The sequence below is a fragment of the Schistocerca serialis genome, chromosome 9 (genome assembly GCF_023864345.2).
Source record: "Schistocerca serialis cubense isolate TAMUIC-IGC-003099 chromosome 9, iqSchSeri2.2, whole genome shotgun sequence".
NCBI classification, from domain to species: Eukaryota; Metazoa; Arthropoda; class Insecta; order Orthoptera; family Acrididae; genus Schistocerca; species Schistocerca serialis.
Window position 1 is genome coordinate 332,308,461 of NC_064646.1, and position 19,047 is coordinate 332,327,507.

The following is a 19,047-nucleotide window of genomic DNA, read 5'->3' on the forward strand; positions in this document are numbered from 1 at the left end:
ATAATATACACAAGTTTCAACCCAGTTCATTAATAATCATTGTCAAAATCAGTTAACGTACGCAAGCACGTCGCTTCACAAGTAATTTCATAGAACATGAAATTTAGCACAAAGTATGAATCACGTAATCGCGAGCAGCAAATTACGTCTAAAGTACGTACCTAAGTGGAAATTTGTTACCTGAAAAATGAACTCAATTAATAGTTACCTTTTTAGTTTATTACTTTTTTCTTCGAAATTACATTCTTCCTGAAAATTTCTCGATAGCAAGTCGTCTTAACGTCGGACACGCACAGAATTTACCTGAAGTTCTTAAATATTTTATAGAACCGTATCCTGAAAAATACTCAACGTTAATAACATAATTCATCAAGTCACTATAGCTTTATAATGAATTTAATCGGAGAAATTAAACTGTGTATTTATTTACGGCTGTCAGTGCATTCGCACTGAGCGCTCGATCAGCTGTAGGCGTATGACGTAGGAAGCAATTGTTTGCGGTTAACGACTGCCTTGTGCGGCGCGCAGACTTGACTGTTGCTTTGAGTATATGCCGCCGCCAAAATACAGCGCGGTATGCTTGTATTCTCTGCATGTTTACATGTAGCTGTTAGTTTCTCTAAAGTATGTCATTCCACAAAAATTTTAACGTTAGATATATGATGTATTCCCTTAGAGCGTCGTGATTTAAGAGTTTCTACTTCAACAGTGTTATCATGAATAATTTTGCGAATTCCGTATGGACCGTTATAAAGCAGAAAAAATTTGCGACACAAGCCTTTTCCTTTGTGAGACAAACGATGAGACTTAATTAACACCTTCTGACCAACTCACAAGATTTTTAAACGACCAGCATGTTTAGCTGATTTCTCTCTTCTAGCAGCTGCAGATGCAATATTTTGCAGAGCCATGTTCACAACTTCAGAATGCCGCAGTTTCCGTGAAGGCGGAAAAGGAACGATTTGAGAAATGCGATTTGTCGGTGCTTTATTTTTTAATATCAGTATATGCGGTAAAGAAGTTGAATCATTAGGGAGTTCATTCAGAATGTTTTGAAAAATATGAAGATACTGATCCCAAGTTCTGTGATTCTGATGACAATAAAGACGACACAATTTATTGATTTCCTTCATCCATCTCTCTGATGCGTTAGATTGAGGGTGAAAAAGTGAAATGAAAATTGGTTTAATTTTACGACGCCGTAGAGTATGAAGCCAAATTTTAGAGCGAAACTGTGATCTATTACCTGATATATCCTTATCAACATGACCAACTTCTTTAAGAAAATGGTTAATGAAAGCATTAGATACTGAACGAGCTGTTGCTTTGCGTAACGGTGTAAAACACACATATTTTGATGTCAACTCCACTGCTACGAAAATGTACGCAAAACCATTAGTAGAACGAACCACTGGACCGAACAAATCGACTGCAGCCATGTCCTTTAATTTCGCTGGAATGATAGGAAACAACGGTGCTCTGTGAGAAATTGTTGGCGGCTTAGCCTTTTGACATAATTTGCATTTGGCCAGAACAGATCGAATACGTCTCTCCATATTACTGAAGTAGCAATTTTCTCGTAATTTATGAAAGCATTTTCTGGGACCAAAGTGTGCATAACTGAAATGCCTATACCAAATCAGCTTATTAACCCACTCATCAGGAATACAAACTAACCAAACAGAGTTGTCGACCGATTTTCGTTTAAAAAGAATGTCATTGCGAACTAAATAATGCTGTCTAATGAATAGCGTCTAGTTTTTTCTGGATCAGGAAGAATACCTTCTGTAGAAATAATGTGACCGAGAAATTTCACCTGAGAACGACCAAATTCAGATTTTTCCAAGTTCTCTGTAATGCCAACTCTTGCAAAATACGTAATAATGAATCCAAAATTTTGTTATGCTCACTCCAAGAACGCTCAGCAACAAGAATATCGTCAACATCTGAAGTAATATTGTTAAGAAGATAAACAGGTAAAATTTCGTTTAAACTACGAATGAATGCTGCTGAAGATACAGTAAGTCCAAACGGTAATTTCCGAAACCACATTTAGGTAAATAGTCATATCCGGTTATTGTTTACTTACTCTCTAGATAGAGTGATAGTAGAAGAGTTGTTTTGACAGATGCAAAGAATAGTAAAAGAGTAGGCAGCGGTGCAGAAAACTAAAAGGGAAATAGCACCACTACAGCTCGGGGCCCTATGCACAAAGATATAATTTCTCTATACAAGGAAATGCGAGTTCGTGATAAAGTCCTATTTATTACTGAAATAGATGGTCTATACCTTTGGACATGGAGTGGGTGAAACAAGAAACTATTACGTTCATGAAGCCACAAATAAATTGTATTTGGTACAAAATACTTTGGCAAAGGTGAACATACTGGTAATGGCAGTGATGATAATGAAGGAAATTAAAAACGTCTACGTAAGCCGTCACTCGTTGCTGAGTTACCTATACAAATAAACGATCTGACCTATAAAAGAACATGCACCCATCAATTCCCTTGCCTATGCGTATACTGAGTAAAGCCTCCGGAATGAGCGAATTTGTTTAGAGCACTAAACCCTAACTACAATGAATGGACTTCACGATCGCCTCGAAATATCGTTCGCCAATGCTGCGCATGCTTACAATACTTCCCACCAACTTAGGCCGAGTACGAGTGTGGTGTTTAAAATCTGAGGGCGGCTCATCATCTGTGAGCATGGCACTGTGGAGGTGGAACAAAGTATTCTCTCCGAGAACCTAACAGAAAGTCTTCCCTCTCGGCACTCCTGGTTAGAACACGTCATTTCTCCTCATTTTCCCACTTTTTGTATGAACATGCTGTAGATTACAAAATGACAGTAGGCCTTGCAAGCGCCAACCAACTGGATCTCTCCTAGTGAGGCAGAGGCCTCCCCGTGTACACAATTTATTTATCCCTAAGAAGTTGACTGAAAGAGCTGAGAAACAGCAAGAAAACAAGTCCCACACTTATCTCCTTGTGTCTGCCAATGAGTCTTCATGCACATATGCACGTGTGATTCTCTTTCTCCCTCTCCTTTCTTATTTTGGCAAACCAATCGCGTCTGGTCATACAAAATTATAAGTATTACAAAATTGATTGAGGACTCCGTAACGCAAAAAGTGAGCTCCTTGGAATGTGATGTGTCGCCTCCACATCAGGAGATCTTTTGTTTTGAAATCATCTCTTCGACTACTTTTCTTAAACTAGTTTTGCAATCCACAGACCTCAGGCCCTGGTATCTCGCCTGCCGTTCTTCACCTGTAGCCCTTCGTATTTTCATAATCAGCAAGCGAACTGAACTCGACACAAAAGTTTCCCAATTTTTCTCACCGCGTAAAGAAGAACTAGTTACTATGCAATTAGCGGATTTTGCGAGGGGCGTTCAATGAGTACCGTAACAATTATTTTTCTACGCCCAATTCCGGTTGAAAAATCCAGAATTTGTTGTGAGACAAAATGAAATATTTCCACTTCAGCTCCTGTAATTTCATGAAGTTCCGGTAGGTGGTGGCGCTATATGTACCTTTCAAATGTGTCTGTAAGGCACGTGTGTTCCAAGCGGAGAGCTATCATTCAGTTTCTTTTGGCAGATAACCAGAGCATCACAGACATTGATTGGTGCTTGCAGAATGTCTGGGGCGGCCAGATAGTGAACAAAAGCATGGTGGATCATTGGGACCGGTGTCTCTCGTCATTGCAAGGCCACGCAATCCTGTTCGATCTTCTGCGTTCCGACCAACCGCACACAGCTGTGACTCCCGCAATATTGGAACGTGCGGGCACATGTAACGGGACATCATCTTCTAACATTACTTTTCCTCAATAGTAGTTGTCGGTACAAGTATTATTTTTCAAATTGTAGACTGGTAAATATTATCTCAACTGCTCCTCTGAAGACTTTCATATGATTTTGTGTACAAGACGTTATATTTCATGCTAAAATTTATTACAAGAAATTACTTTATTTCCAATAATACAATGGATAAGAACAAGCTCTGTTTTTCTAGAAACTTTTGAAATTAGGAATTATTTGGCACACTTAATATTTATATTATTAATTACGCAATCTAGTACTGTTTGTTATGTTTATTTCTGGATCCATTTATGAAATAATAATCGAAATTAACAGAAACACATTTGTCAAGAAAAACTGTAAACCCTTTGGAATATTACTATTTCCACTAAGTGAAGCAGTAGTAAGCATGCCACTGATTTTGGGCGAACAATGTAATTTCGGCTTTGTACGTGTGAAAATTCAAAACTGTATGATATACTAAAATGTGACAAAATATACCTACGTAATAACAAAAATTGTACAACAACAATCTGCAAAATTTATTTAGTTCAATTCAAAAATGAGGACTTAAAATGTGACACTTTCAGCTTCAAAAATCAGACCCCTAGACAAGAAGAACTGGAGCCAACTCTACACTAAAGGCTAAGTAAACTAGAACGTTTATAGTTATCTTCGCTCCTCTCAAATTTTTTGATAAAGGACTTTGCTTATTGTGGACAATAACCGGAATCAGGAAGGAAGGGGGAGATGACTCACACCCATTCGAGGTGATAGAAGATCACAATTAAACACCTCGATGCACAAACGGACATCTCTGCTGACAGATCTGACACCCTCGTCAACCAGTTCGCGTGATCAAAGGTGTGTGCCTGCTGGGTTACTCGCTGCCTAACGGAAGACCATAAAGATAAACGAACGACCATCTGTGGAAATTGCTTTCGGGTTAGAAGGCTGATAGCGACAATTTTATGTCGAACATCGTGACAGGCTATGAAACACGAGCTCATTACTTTTAACCGGGAACAAAACGTTATTCTACAAGGTGTAACACACCTCCACCGATGGAAAAGTTCAAAGCGGCGCCCTCAGCTGGTAAAGTTATGGGATTCTTAAAGGAATATTCTGTTTGGTGTCCTCCCTCATGGTGTATGTATCAACTCTGAGGTGCACTGCGCTACCGTCAGGAATTTGAGGAAACTGCTTCGATTTGTTCCTTGCTACAAAAATACAAACGAAACCCTCCTTCACGATGACAAAGCAAGGTCTCATACAAGACTGCACACACGACAAGAGCTCACAGAACTTCATTAAGACAGTTCTTCTTCATCCACCACACATCCTAGTTGTCGCACCTTCTGACTTACATCTATTTGGCCCAATAAAAGATGCACTCTGCAGGAAGCAGTACATGGTTGATAGGGTGTCTTTTGATGCAGCAAGACCGTGGCTCGGACGTCGTCCAGTAGAGTGGTGCCACGCTGACATACAGGCACTCTCTCTGAAGCGGCTGAAGGCTGACGCATTGAAATGAGATTACAATGAAAAATAGGGTTTTGTAGCCAGAACAGTGGTGGGTGATAGGTGCGTTGCAATATTTAATGATATAAAAAAATTAATTATTTTTTATGTAAAAATGAAAATGAATGAAAATGGATGAAAATGGGGAAGAAATGTTGCTTTAGATATTTTTGTTATTTGCTCTTTCAGTACGAACTTTGTTGTAGAACCCCTTATTTACGTGTGGTAATAAAAATTCATTTAGACAGAATTAAGCACATTTAAAATTACGTGAACCTTAGCAACCCTCTCATGCTGATAAATTCGTATTAACTGATTAAGAACATTTAGTTGAAAATTGTATAAATTAAATTTTATTTCGTATTTCGGCCTTGGCACACATTTTCTAAATGCAGTGGTTTTTTAAATAGTTACTGAATTCTTTCCCGGCGTTAGTTATGGAACACAAGACTGTCTCTGTTAACATAAAATGATTAAATATTGCCAAGCCGACCTGAACGTTTAATTATCATTGACAAAACACACTTCACTATACGTTTAAGTTATTTGCTTTAGAAACTGAAAGAACCAACAGATTAACAACTTCAACGTTAATTATCCGCCTAATGAATGCACAAATGTAAAACCAGTAATAAATTCCGTCAGCCTCAGGATCGCTGTACAAGAAAAATATTTCGTAACTCACTGCTAATTTTATCTGCTCCAGATTTACGGGTTTGGTTGATTTTTTAGCGGAACAATTTTTTAAATGTGCCGCCGCTGCAAATCGTTTGGTCGCGGCACAGCCCAGCAACACCAACGATAATCGCTAAAAATGCTGAAAATTCTTTACAGAAATATTATAGATGACATGGGCAAGCTAATTTACATTAGTAATCCACAATTTTGATAAGTTATAATGTATTTAGACCACAACAATGCAAAAATCTTTTGTCATGTCTGGGTGTCGCAGTATATTTGCATTCACCAAGGCGTTTGTGATAGCGCCAAATGCGCGTTGACATTCTTCTGTCCACACCCAGTGCGCATTTTTACGCAACAGGTGCGTCAAGTTTTTTGCTGTCAGGTTTGATGCCTTGTGGGGTTATTATGTGACCTAGAAATTTAATCTGATTGCGTCCAAATTTGGATTTCTCAAGATTCGCTGTTACTCCCGCTTGCTTAAACCTTTCTAAGACTCTACCCAGTAGTTCTACGTGCTCCTCCCAGGTGGCAGTAGCAATCACCAGATCGTCTACACACACTGTTACCCTTTGCAGCAAATCCGGACCCAAAGCCGCGTCGAGGGCTGTTATGAAAACTCCTGCACTTACCTTTAGGCCAAAAGGTAGTACCCTAAATTGGTAGCTCCTTCCCCCAAATATAAATGCAGTGTATTTCCTCGATTCGGGTGTGAGCAGGATTTGCCAGAATGAACTTTTCATATCAACAGATGTCAAATATTGCACTCCATGGAATTTTTGAATTTGCTCATCTAAGTTTTCCGAATGAGTCCTGACAGGTACAATAATTTTGTTTATGTCTCTTGCATCTAATACTAACCGTACCTGTCCGTCTGCTTTTGCCACCGCCACCAAAGGACTACTATAAGGGGACAAAGACGGTTCTATTACTCCCCACTCGATCAGCTTTCTAATTTCTTTAGCTACTATTTCCTTCTTGGACCAAGGAATGGAGTATGAGGCTCGACAGTACGTTTTGTGAGGCTTCACCTCGATATTGTATTGATATCCCTTAACAATTCCTGGTCGTTCTGAAAATACGTCTGCATAGTTAGATAATAACAGTACCAAATCCTGCTGTTGCATTGAGTTCAAATTTTCGGACTGTGATACTTTGTTCACAAGTGCGTCCACATTTGCTTTCAATTGATCACCTTGTACGTCTGGATAATAGAGATTTTGTCCTAGAGAATGATTGTCTAAATGTAGTATCCACTGATTCCTACTTTTTATGTTAATAGCATTACAATTAGGCATAGGTACCTCTTCAGATCTGAACTTGGACAATTCTATCCTCCTACCCGTGTTCATCAAACTTAATTTTCCCCGAGAAAGGTCGATTACTGCGTCCCTTTCTCTCAAAAAATCTACTCCCAAAACGCAGGCTACCTTTAAACCCTTTACTACCAGGAACGAGCACGCTATGGCTTCTCCCCCTATATACATCTCTACCCGCACTTGGAGTTTAATTATTTGTCGCTGTGCACTGATGGCTCCAGTGACTTTGCAATTGTTCACAGGAAAAGTCAGCATACGCTTTTCTTACCCCAGTACTCTGAATAAGTCCATACTCATGACACTGACAGTAGCACCTGTATCTACGATTGCTTGCACATCAATATTGTTAATTTTGATCTCTATTATCGCCTGTACTTTGTGCTCCTTTATGCACGTGGGTGGTTCAGTTATTAATTCATGTCCCATCTGTACCCCGTCATTATACCTGAGGATACAGATTTCCGGTGTTTTATTCTGTGTCGGGCTGCTCTCACTCCAAACCTCAGCCGACGATGGAGAGCGTATCTCGGCTGAATCTAGTTTGTTGGATTATTACTGGTGGATGGGTGTGGCTTCTCTGTGTCGCTGACCTCCACTATGTGTAAGTTGTGTTGCGTCGGCCGCCACGGTTGCGCAATTGGCGCATTTTGTGGTGGCGGTTGGTTATTGTCATATCTTTCACTGTTTTGCCGGTCCGGACTGGGCCTCTGGTTCTGTGGCCAAGTTCGGTTTGCATCGTCATAGGTATTGGTGTTCCACGGCCCCCTGGCATCTTTCCATCTACTATTGCTTGGTGGGCCTGTTTCATATCGGTCATCGAACCTCCTTTTCCGGTCATTATTCACCGGCGGACTATTGCCGTTCCGGTCTCTACCTCTATTCCCGTTTTGTACATAATCTTGTCTCCTATTGTTACCTCCGCCGTTTCCATTATTTGGTGGAGGCGTGTTATTTCGACCACTTCTGTAACCGTTTCCGCTACTTCTAGCCTGTTCAGAGGCTGCCTTAACATCCACCTGAATCAGGTCAATTGAGTCCAGAACAGACAAGAAATGTTTCATGTCGTTCTCCGGTACGGTAAGTTGTTCTTTTACGTGTATCGGCAAGTGTGATTTCAAAAGTCTAATCAAATCTCGGGATGAAATCTGCTCTTCCCAGTAACGGGTCTTATTAATGTATTTCTCAAAATGTTTTCGCAAATTGCCTAATCGTGGAGAATACGGCTCTGGATTATATACCTCTTTCCGTAACCTCTCTTGTATTCATGTTGACCAATATGGGGCCAAGAATGCCTTTTCAAATTGCTCATATGTGTCGTAACTATCAGCTGCTTCTGTTGCCCATAATGCAGCATCTCCTTGTATGTAAGACTTAACGAACTGTATTTTCCGTGTATGACTCCAAACGCTAGGCAAAATGTTCCTAAATCCCTTGGTAAATACTACAGGGTGAACAGATTTCTTCTCCGTTGTAAAGATCTGAAACTGTCGGTTTTTAATTGGGCTTTCTTCAATCACTATTTTGGAGTGACATTTGTTTGTTTCGCTAACATTGGTTGCCTGTTCTGTCTCACAGTCGCAATTTTTCACTGCTGTATTTATATGCCTATCATTGTTGGACCTGGCTGGCGTGACACACGCCTGTGTGTCGCCGTGCAACAAGCTGCTTTTTTTTTTATAAATTCGTTTTCAATTTTGTTCGCCTGTTCGGACATTTTCTGCTCTATTGCTTGACTTGTGTCAATTTCTAATTTTTCCAACCTGTTAGCCAGTACACTAATTTCATCTACGATACTGGCGTTAGCCACCTGGATATTATCTACTCTTTTGCTCAGTTCTTGCACCACTTTGGGTATGGATTCATAGTTTCGTCTCAAACTAACAATCTCACTTTGCATAGCTTCCAAAGATTGCATTAACTGCAAGTCTCTCTCATGCTGGCATCGATCACGCTCTGCTTGTTTAGCATCACGTTCACTACCGCGTTCTGCTTGCATACGTACAAATTCAGCTTGGAAATTGAGCATGCGCTCGAACATAACCCTTAATGATTGCACTTCTGACACCTCACCACTCTCTGGTCCGTGTCTAGTGCTTGTAGGTGGCACAGTATTCCTACTTTCAACTGAATCACTGGCTGCCAGTGGCAACATTACTTGCCCTTCTGCCCCCAGATTCTCACATTGTACTTCCTGAACTACGCCACTAACATTACTTTGTGCCCCACTTTCTAAATCGGTATCACTGCTTGCTAACTGTTGTTCCTTATTCATGTTTATATTTTTCTGACTACACAATCTAACCATAGTCAACAAAAGAAACAAAATCTGAACTAAATATATAATTATATACTACGATGACTAACTACTCAAATGTCCTGTTATTTTAAAAAAAGAACACTAACAACAAGCACACCACTAATGATCCGAGAACACCGCACTCAGGCTACTTTACTACCCACCGGACAACTACCTTTTGGTGATCTATCTTGGGTGCAGCTGCCCCCTGGTATTGTGGTAGGTAATTCATTTTTTGATATAATGAGCTCTCTTCTTCAGCTCGCCTCTGGGTATATAGTGTTCTCATGCAAAAAATCATATACACTTATTACCACACAATATTGGATAGGCAATAGATACAATACATGAAAAATTATTAATTGTTCTCCAACAAAGTTCGACTACAATAATTCCCTAGTTATCTCATGGGTATTTTGTGGCCACTGCTTATTCGTGCCCCGCGTTATTGGGCGCCAATTTAATGAAATAAAAAAAAATATTTATTTATTTATTATGTAAAAATGAAAATGAATGAAAATGGATGAAAATGGGGAAGAAATGTTGCTTTAAATATTTTTGTTATTTGCTCTTTCAGAACGAACTTTGTTGTAGAACCCCTTATTTACGTGTGGTAATAAAAATTCATTTAGACAGAATTAAGCACATTTAAAATTACGTGAACCTTAGCAACTCTCTCATGCTGATAAATTCATATTAACTGATTAAGAACATTTAGTTGAAAATTGTATAGATTAAATTTTTTTACGTATTTCGGCCTTGGCACACATTTTCTAAATGCAGTGGTTTTTTAAATAGTTACTGAATTCTTTCCCGGCGTTAGTTATGGAACACAAGACTGTCTCTGTTAACATAAAATGGTTAAACATTGCCAAGCCGACCTGAACGTTTAATTATCATTGACAAAACACACTTCACTATACGTTTAAGTTATTTGCTTTAGAAATTGAAAGAACCAACAGATTAACAACTTCAACGTTAATTATCCGCCTATGAATGCACAAATGTAAAACCAGTAATAAATTCCGTCAGCCTCAGGATCGCTGTAAAAGAAAAATATTTCGTAATTCACTGCTAATTTTATCTGCTCCAGATTTACGGGTTTGGTTAATTTTTTAGCGGAACAATTTTTTAAATGTGCCGCCGCTGCAAATCGTTCGGTCGCGGCACAGCTTAGCAACACCAACGATAATCGCTAAAAATGCTGAAAATTCTTTAAAGAAATATTATAGATGACATGGGCAAGCTAATTTACATTAGTAATCCACAATTTTGATAAATTATAATGTATTTAGACCACAACAATAATTAAACTTACATTACTTTCTAATTTCTCCTCTAATGGCGTCGAAAGATAGATACAGACAAAAGAAGTCTACTCATTCATAAAATGCTACGTCACAGGTTCCTCTCTCTCTCTGCTCTCGAGGAAGACGACAAAGAATGCACATTATGTATTCCTATTTGTACTATTGCTGATTTTTAATGTCTCTTTGTAATCATACAACATTATTTTCCTCTTTGGCTGTACTTTACATTTTTTTTATTGCAGATATTAACATATTTCGTAATTACATTATGAGTATAGAAATATTACAATAATAAATACATCGAGAATATTATTACATAAAATATTACAATAATAACGAATGTCCTTTATACAAAATGAAATAATATTTTTTTGTTAAACAATTACAGTTCATACGAATCGCTTCATAGGCGTACATAGTACAATTAAATGTCATTTCATTTTATTAATAGTGTGTGTGCTGCCAGGGAACATTACAAATCCTGAATAAAACCAACCTACTCTCAGAAAAAAATGTTTTACTTTACTCACTGAATTAATTTTTTGCATACTTTCATGCGTTATTTGAGATTAGCTTTAATTTCGTCATATTTGCAAGTGCGTTGATAATTACAGTGCGGAGTGGCTTTGGAATAAACCTGACTATAACATCTGCAGTCAGATGTGGACTACAGATTTAGAAAACTTAAATAAAAGAAAATTGTGGGCTCCTATCTCCAGTAATTATGTTATACTCCAGCTGAAGTTATATTTATCAGTTATGAATTGAAGTTTGAGAATGAATGCTATGGCTCTCAAGACCAGTAATGCTACAGTTCACTAAGCTGTGACTAAGAGCTGACAAGTCTGACGCCCTCGCACAGTGTAATATCTTTCTTTTATTTCACTGTGACTGTAACTTTTTTCAGTTTTTAAAGAATTATGCATTTGTAAATAACATAGTACCGTGTTCTACGATACGTTACCTGTCAGCCAGTGGGCCTCCATCTTTTGCACCTGATTGAAGGGCTACACAAGTAGTGAAAACAGTTGCTCGTGCCTTCGAAATGCATGTTGACACCTTTCGTTAACAACTGTAGTAAAGGTGGTCAGAGGTCTGTCAGCACAGAATGAGACTCCCGAAGTATCAAGAAGGAGAAGGGATTCGTGGCCTAAACTTCTGCGAATCTTTTAGAGCAGCAGGTCAACTACCGTCACAGCCTGTCTGTCGACTGACCAGCGCCACTGAGAGGGTAGCACTTAGCTGCTGCGTTCCCTTCCCCACCGCACACTCCTGAGGTGACAGTCACCTGGTGGAACTAGTGACGACTGTGGTCCTTTTCTGAGGTGAAGACTGTCGGCCAGCGTAGAAGGAGCCAGGTCACCGCCACTGCCAGGGTACTGGTAAAAAGTGAGTATCGCCTTATCTCATATTAACATAATCGCTATGTCCTTTGAGACTTATGAGGGGAGATCGACAAGATGACTCGAAAACTACTGCAGCTGCCCTCCAAAATTGGCCAATACCGGTGTTCGAACACTTTCATGTACGATTGAACACTCTCCTACTGGATCGATACAGGAGTGTACCTAAACGTCGAGCATATCATGACAGTGCAGGTATAGATGCTGGTATGTATTTCAACTGGAAGATAGATTACCCAACTCGAAGATGGAGCTTTCTTCGAAAAGGTATTGGCTGTCCATGTGTCACAAAGTACTTAGAGACTTTTTTTGATGCAAGATTTGCCACGATGAGAGCCCTGTGCATAGGGTTCCTGTTGGTCGGAGTTCTGTTGTATATGTAACAGTGCTCACGACGAACGTCACATCCATTAGAAACGGTAAGCGGTACACACTCTGCTGTTCTCCACCCACGTATGTCAGGTCATTTAACAATCTGAGTACAGTCAACTGTAATGTCGATAACCTCACCGCTAAGCTACCTGCAGGCTGCAGTTGGGACGGCACCCACACCTGTTGTCCGAGTACATAACACGGAATGGAAGAAGTAGGGTCAACATGCGTTCTCAGCTAAATAAGCAACATCCTAGAACTGATGTTAGATAGTTTTCGTACAGTCAGCGTGCAAGAGAAGCACAGACATTAACCACGGCGCTTTCTGTGTCTCTCTTTTGCGCTTCTTGCTGGAAATCACACGAACAGACCGTCACTCGGTTCGTCTGTTAGAGTTGTTTTGTAATAATGTCCGAAAGAACAGATACCATCTTAGTAAATATAATAAATTGTTGTTGACTCTTAGTAGCAACTTACTTCTTAAAGAGATATTGATCTTTAAGAAGGGGTTCAGCATCTGAAAATTTTGACATGACGTTCGCTGTGAAAAATCGCATTATAAATACCACTACTACTACGACTACTACTACTATTTAAGTTTTTGAATTTAGTTTAACTAAAGCAACTTAAATCAATTACTGTATAGAAACTGATTGATGAGTTCATTTAAAACAATAAATAACTTTTTAAAACTTTAAAATATAACGTGCATGATATTTACGAATGGTGGGCATATAGCACCATCCCTTCGGTATAGCTAGGGTTGAAACTAAACGACTATCGCTAGCTACTTGCCACAGGCTTCCCCGTGGTTTTGGTCGTCGTGTACACGTCCCAACTGTTGCAGATGAAGATACAGAAATAAGATACACGCCTTAGCGAATAGTACTCGCCATTTAATATGTCGAAATTCAACGAAAACAAATTCCATATCCCCAATCATTGGGAACACGCAGTACACGACAGGAATTTTAACAACGTGCTTTCTGAAGTTCGACGATATGACTTGATACTATTATTCATTAATAACTTGTAACATGTTTGTGTGTTTTCGGAAGAGAGAAACATACAGGTGACGAGAAGAACCGCGCTAAGAACTATGTCAAGTTATATGACAGCGTAAGGAAGGTATGCAGTAGCTAACATTCTGCATAATAGGACCTGAGTAGAACATTCCCTAAAATAACGGCACAAATATGGTGAAACATATTCGGACAATAGGAAGATCAAATATTTCCATAATAGGTGGAACTAATTTTCCATAATTTACGCTGCTGTTAGAAAATCAGAAACCAGATGATGATTTATTTTCGTGGTTTTCGTTCTGAGGTGTCGAGTCCATGTAATTCAGCGCCAAAATTTGAGAAATCATTATTATTGACTTCCTACTCTTCTAGTCCCATCCCGTGTTGTCCTGGGGTGCGTAAATTCATCCCTACAGACACAGGAATTTCCGTACCCCTTTCTTCTTGTACCGGCAATCTCCAGAGTAGCAACTTCCGAGGCCTTGGGAGGGCTTCCAGCGGGCACAAAGACTTTTTGTCTTCATCGCCTTATCGTCTTCTCCTTAGGCTCCACGCGTACAGCAAGCTACTTTTGTTCTTTCGCGTCCATCCTACGAATAAAACTCAAATTGAGGGGCAACTGCGAAAACTTTTGCTGAAATCGAAGCATTAAAAAATTTGTGAAATTTATATCGCAACAGGTTTTAGATGCAAAACCCACAATGTTAATTTACCAGAAATGTTCATCTGGGAACATAGCACTAAAGAGTAAATTACTGTTTTGTAGGGTACTTTTTTTTTTTTTTTTTTTTTTTGTGATGCAGCATTCACGGAAATCGGTGAAATCTAGTACAATGCAGCACATGGCAGCGACACGCATACTTCGCCGCTTAAAAGATAAATTATTCTTTAAATTCTGTGATATGAAGTATCAGTTAAAATAGCACAGGACTGAGGATTTCTTCTCCGTGGAATCTGTCGCGACATGGATTAAAGGTTCCTGCAAATCTTTACAAACTTTAGCTCAAAGCTTCAAGGGATCGCAAGAAATGTTTCATTGACGGTGGGCTCTAATTTCCTATAGCGATTGTCACTTGCACTATTCTTTCCTTTCCTTCGTTTTACATAGCTTTGCAGAAAATCGATTCAGCCATTTAATCTGATCGCAAGCGAAATTCTTTAATGGTGTGATAATGTTCTGAGTCGCAGCTCTATGCGTCGCAGCCCCTGGTGGAACCCTCCGGCGGTATTCCTTTGCTAATTGGTGCTTAATTTTAAGCGGGGACTGTGAAACCTAGTTCGCTCGCTGCGACATTATTATCTGTCCAAACCGTCCCCCATGACCTCTCAGTATTTCTCAGTTTCTCCCCTTCATCTAATGCCTCGTAACTACATTTTCCAAAATGCAGTTACTACTTTTTTCCTATTTCATTATATATTCGAGCCTGGTTTTACAGTAGGTATGCTTGTTTCTTTGCAAAGATAGGCACATTACTCTAACGCTTCTCAATCGTATGTTAAATATACTTGTTATCTTTACCTAAGATTCATAATTTCTTTGTCGCAACAAAGGTGTATTGTCTGTCTTTTTTTTTCATTACACATAGGTATGCACTAATTTATTTAACTTATCATTTACGTCCTATTTGGATATCTCAACGTTACATTATTGTTAGCAAAAATCGGTTAACTTTCGTTATAGCTACTCGTTTAAATCTACATCTGAATCTTCACTCCGGAAGCCACCTCACGATGTGTGGCGGATGGAGTTTCGGTACCATTAAGTGATCACTCCTTCTCTGCTCCATTCGGGTATTGCGTGGGGGAAGAATGCTCATCAATAAGCCAATGTATTAGCTCGAACTTCTATAATTCTCTAGTTATGGCCATTTAACAAGACGTATTTAGGAGGTAGCAATATGTTTTCCGACCCTTCCGGGAAAGTTCTTTCTCTAAATTTCAATACTAAACTTTTCCGTGATGCACAGTGTCCCCCTGGCAGCTTCTGGCACTTTAATATTCTCGTGCAGACTAAGCGACCTCTTGACGGAACACGCCGCTCTTCGTTGGATCTTCTCTCTCTCTTCCATTACTCCTACCTGGTAAGGATCACAGATAGATGAACAATACTCAAGAATCGGTCGAAGATGCGCTTATTAGCCGCTTCTTTAGTCAATGATTCACATTTTATTAAGATTCTTCTTGCGACTCGCAGTCTGGCATATGCTTTTCCTGCTATTTGCCTCATGCTGTCATTTCACTCAAGGTCGCCCCAGATGGATACTTCTAGATATTTTACGGTGATTGCTGTTTCCAGCGCTTTTTCACCAACAGTGTAGTTGCATGGTAGACTGTGTGTGTGTAATACGTTACATTTATTTATGTTCAGGGTCAACTGACAATCCCTGAATCGTTCATCAATCCTGTGTATGTTCTTCTTTCAATCGGTACTTGCGCTATTGCTGTCTTCTTGTAGACAACCGCAACATCTGCGAACAGCCTGAAAGAGCTTCCGACGCATTCTGTTAGATCATTTATATACAGGATAAACAGTAATGGACCTATTACACTTCCTGGGGCTAGTCCAGATATTATCTTCACATCTGTCGATTTTGATCCGTTGAGAGGGACGTGTTGAACTCTGTCTGCAAAGAAGTCTTGAATCTAGTCGCAAATCTCGTCCGCTGCTCGACAAGTTCGTATTTTCTTCACTAAACGGCAGTGCAGATAGTGTCAAATGCTTTCCTGAAGTCAAGGTACAGGGCAGCCATCCGAAAGCTGACGTCTGTAGCGCTGTGGAGGAACAAAACGAATTGAGTTTCACAGCATCTCTATTTGCGGAATCCATGTTGATGTTTAATGAGGCAATTTCCGTTCTCCCAAAACTTCATAGTTTTTAGCATCAAACATGTTCCATAATTCTACAACAAAGTGACATTCACGATACACCCTTATTATTACGTGCCTTTGCATTACGACCCTTCATGTGAACTGGAATGATCTGTCCCTTTTTCCAGACGCTACGTACCATTCGTTGTTCGAGCGAACTACGGTATACTGGTTCTAGAAGCGGAGCGAGTTCTTTCGCATAATCTCTGCCGAAACTTACGGATATCTCATCTGGTCCTGATGCCTTTATACTACAAGGCGATTGTAGTTGGTTTTCTGTTCTGCGATCAGTTTTGTCAACGTCTACCATTTAGAAGTTCGTACGACGGTGGAAAGGAGGGACGTAATACAGTCTACCGCGGTGAAAGAATTTCGGAAGACCACATTTAGTATTTCGGCCTTCTCTGTGTCATCTTCCGTTTCGGTGCCATTATAGTCACTGAGTGACGGAATAATTTCGAACCGCTTACTGTTTTTACGTAAGAGTAAATCCTCTTAACCTTTTTAGTCAAATCGTTTGACATTATTTTACTTTCAAAATCATTGAACGCGTCTCTCATTGCTCCCCTTACACTCATTTTCACTTCGTTCAGCTTGTTATAGTCATCTAGTTTTTGAGTTCTATTGAATCTGCGATGAAGCTCTATTTGATTACGTAGCAGTTCTCTTACACAGATATTAAACCGTGGTGGGTCTTTCCCACCCCATAAGACATTGCTCAGACATACTTGTGTAAAGCATACAGTACAACGATTTTGCATTTTTCCATTTATGCTTCACATCTTTGTCTCCAGTACTGAATGTTTCAAGTTCACTGCTAGCATACACTACAATTTGTATCCAGTCAGTCTTGCTAAGCAAGAATATTTTCTTACCTTTCTTACCATTCCTCGTAAAACCCTTAGTTACAGGTGCTATCACGTCCTTACGATCAGTGGTACCTTCTTCTGTGTCAACTGATTCTATAATTTCTTGTCTTTTTATATCCAGGAGACCTAAGACATTATCTTAACGAGTTAGTTTTCTATCTGCTCGAAGTAACTTTTCAAAAATACATTCTGAATAACATCTCACGAATCCCTGACTCTGGCGCTCGTCTTGATGGCGTGACTCTCCCAAGCTATGCGTGGAAAGTTGGAAGTCACTCCTTATTACAACACCATGATCAGAAGGCTGTTCACGAAATTCCGAAAGTTCTCCCTGAAGCGCTAGCTCCTGCCGCAAGTACTCCATGAGTGTTCTATAATTGCTTTTGACATACCTTTAACGCTTAATTTCACCTATTTTATTTCACATACTTCAATGGTAATCCCGTAGATATTATCGAATTCTTTACTGCAATGAGCACTTCCAGGTTCAACTAACTTTCTCTTCCTAACACTATCTGGGCATTATAATATTCGATAAGCTATACTATTTCTAGGACCTTACCATAGATTCCCCTGCAGTTTACATGAGGAATTTCTGTGTTTCATCTGCGAAAACGAAAATTCTCTGCAAATGATGTTGCTAGCGTATCTTATACTTCGGCACGAAATTTGTCTGATTCTTTTAGAACTGTTCGATTCCGCTGTAAATTATATCACATCAGTATCTTGAAAGCTTGAAATTCACTGCGTTCATTAACCCAGTTTTCATTTTCCCCAATTTCTGTGCTGATAAATTAGTTTCGTTTGGGCACAGTACATTCATGATTTTTCTAAATCCCAATTTCCGTGGTTTGAGACCGGCTAACCTTGCAATGTTTGTGAGTGGGACAGAGCCGAGATGTATTTTTCGATATTCCATGTGGTGGATAAAATAAAAGTCGCCAGGAAAATATTTATAACATTGACTCGTGTCGAAACATCATCAAAACGGACCTATATCTATACACTTAGAAATTACTTTGTGCATGTGTTAAGCGTCCAGTCGAACTTCTGCCACTTGCGTTCAGCCGGTGGTTTCTTAGGGAAGCGGAATGAGGACTTTTAGATCCTCGGTGTCTCACTTAAACGGATGAGGCCAGGTTCATTCTGTCAGGGTACAAGAACTAGTAGAAGATGCACCATTACGTATAAAAAATCTCCATTTGAAAAATTGTTGCATAATCGCAAGATTGGTGTCTGGGACACAACTCTGGTGTCCGCATCGTAGTACGATTCTTCACCAAACTGTTAATGCTGACCTGGATGTCTGGAAATTGTTTAATCCATTCTTGGATCGGCTTACAGAAGGTGAACCACTGTATCGATATGTCCGGCAAGAAGGAACTGTAGTCTTATCCTTACATACTGTTTAAATGGATGTATGTTTATGCGTGTATGTATGTTTGTGTCTGTGTCCCACATCCCCTCATCTCCCACACGTCCAGAATTGCTACAGAGTGGCTCCAGAAACACCCTTCTGAGTTTAAACTTTTCCGCTGGCCACCAAACTCCCGAGACATGAACATTATTGAGC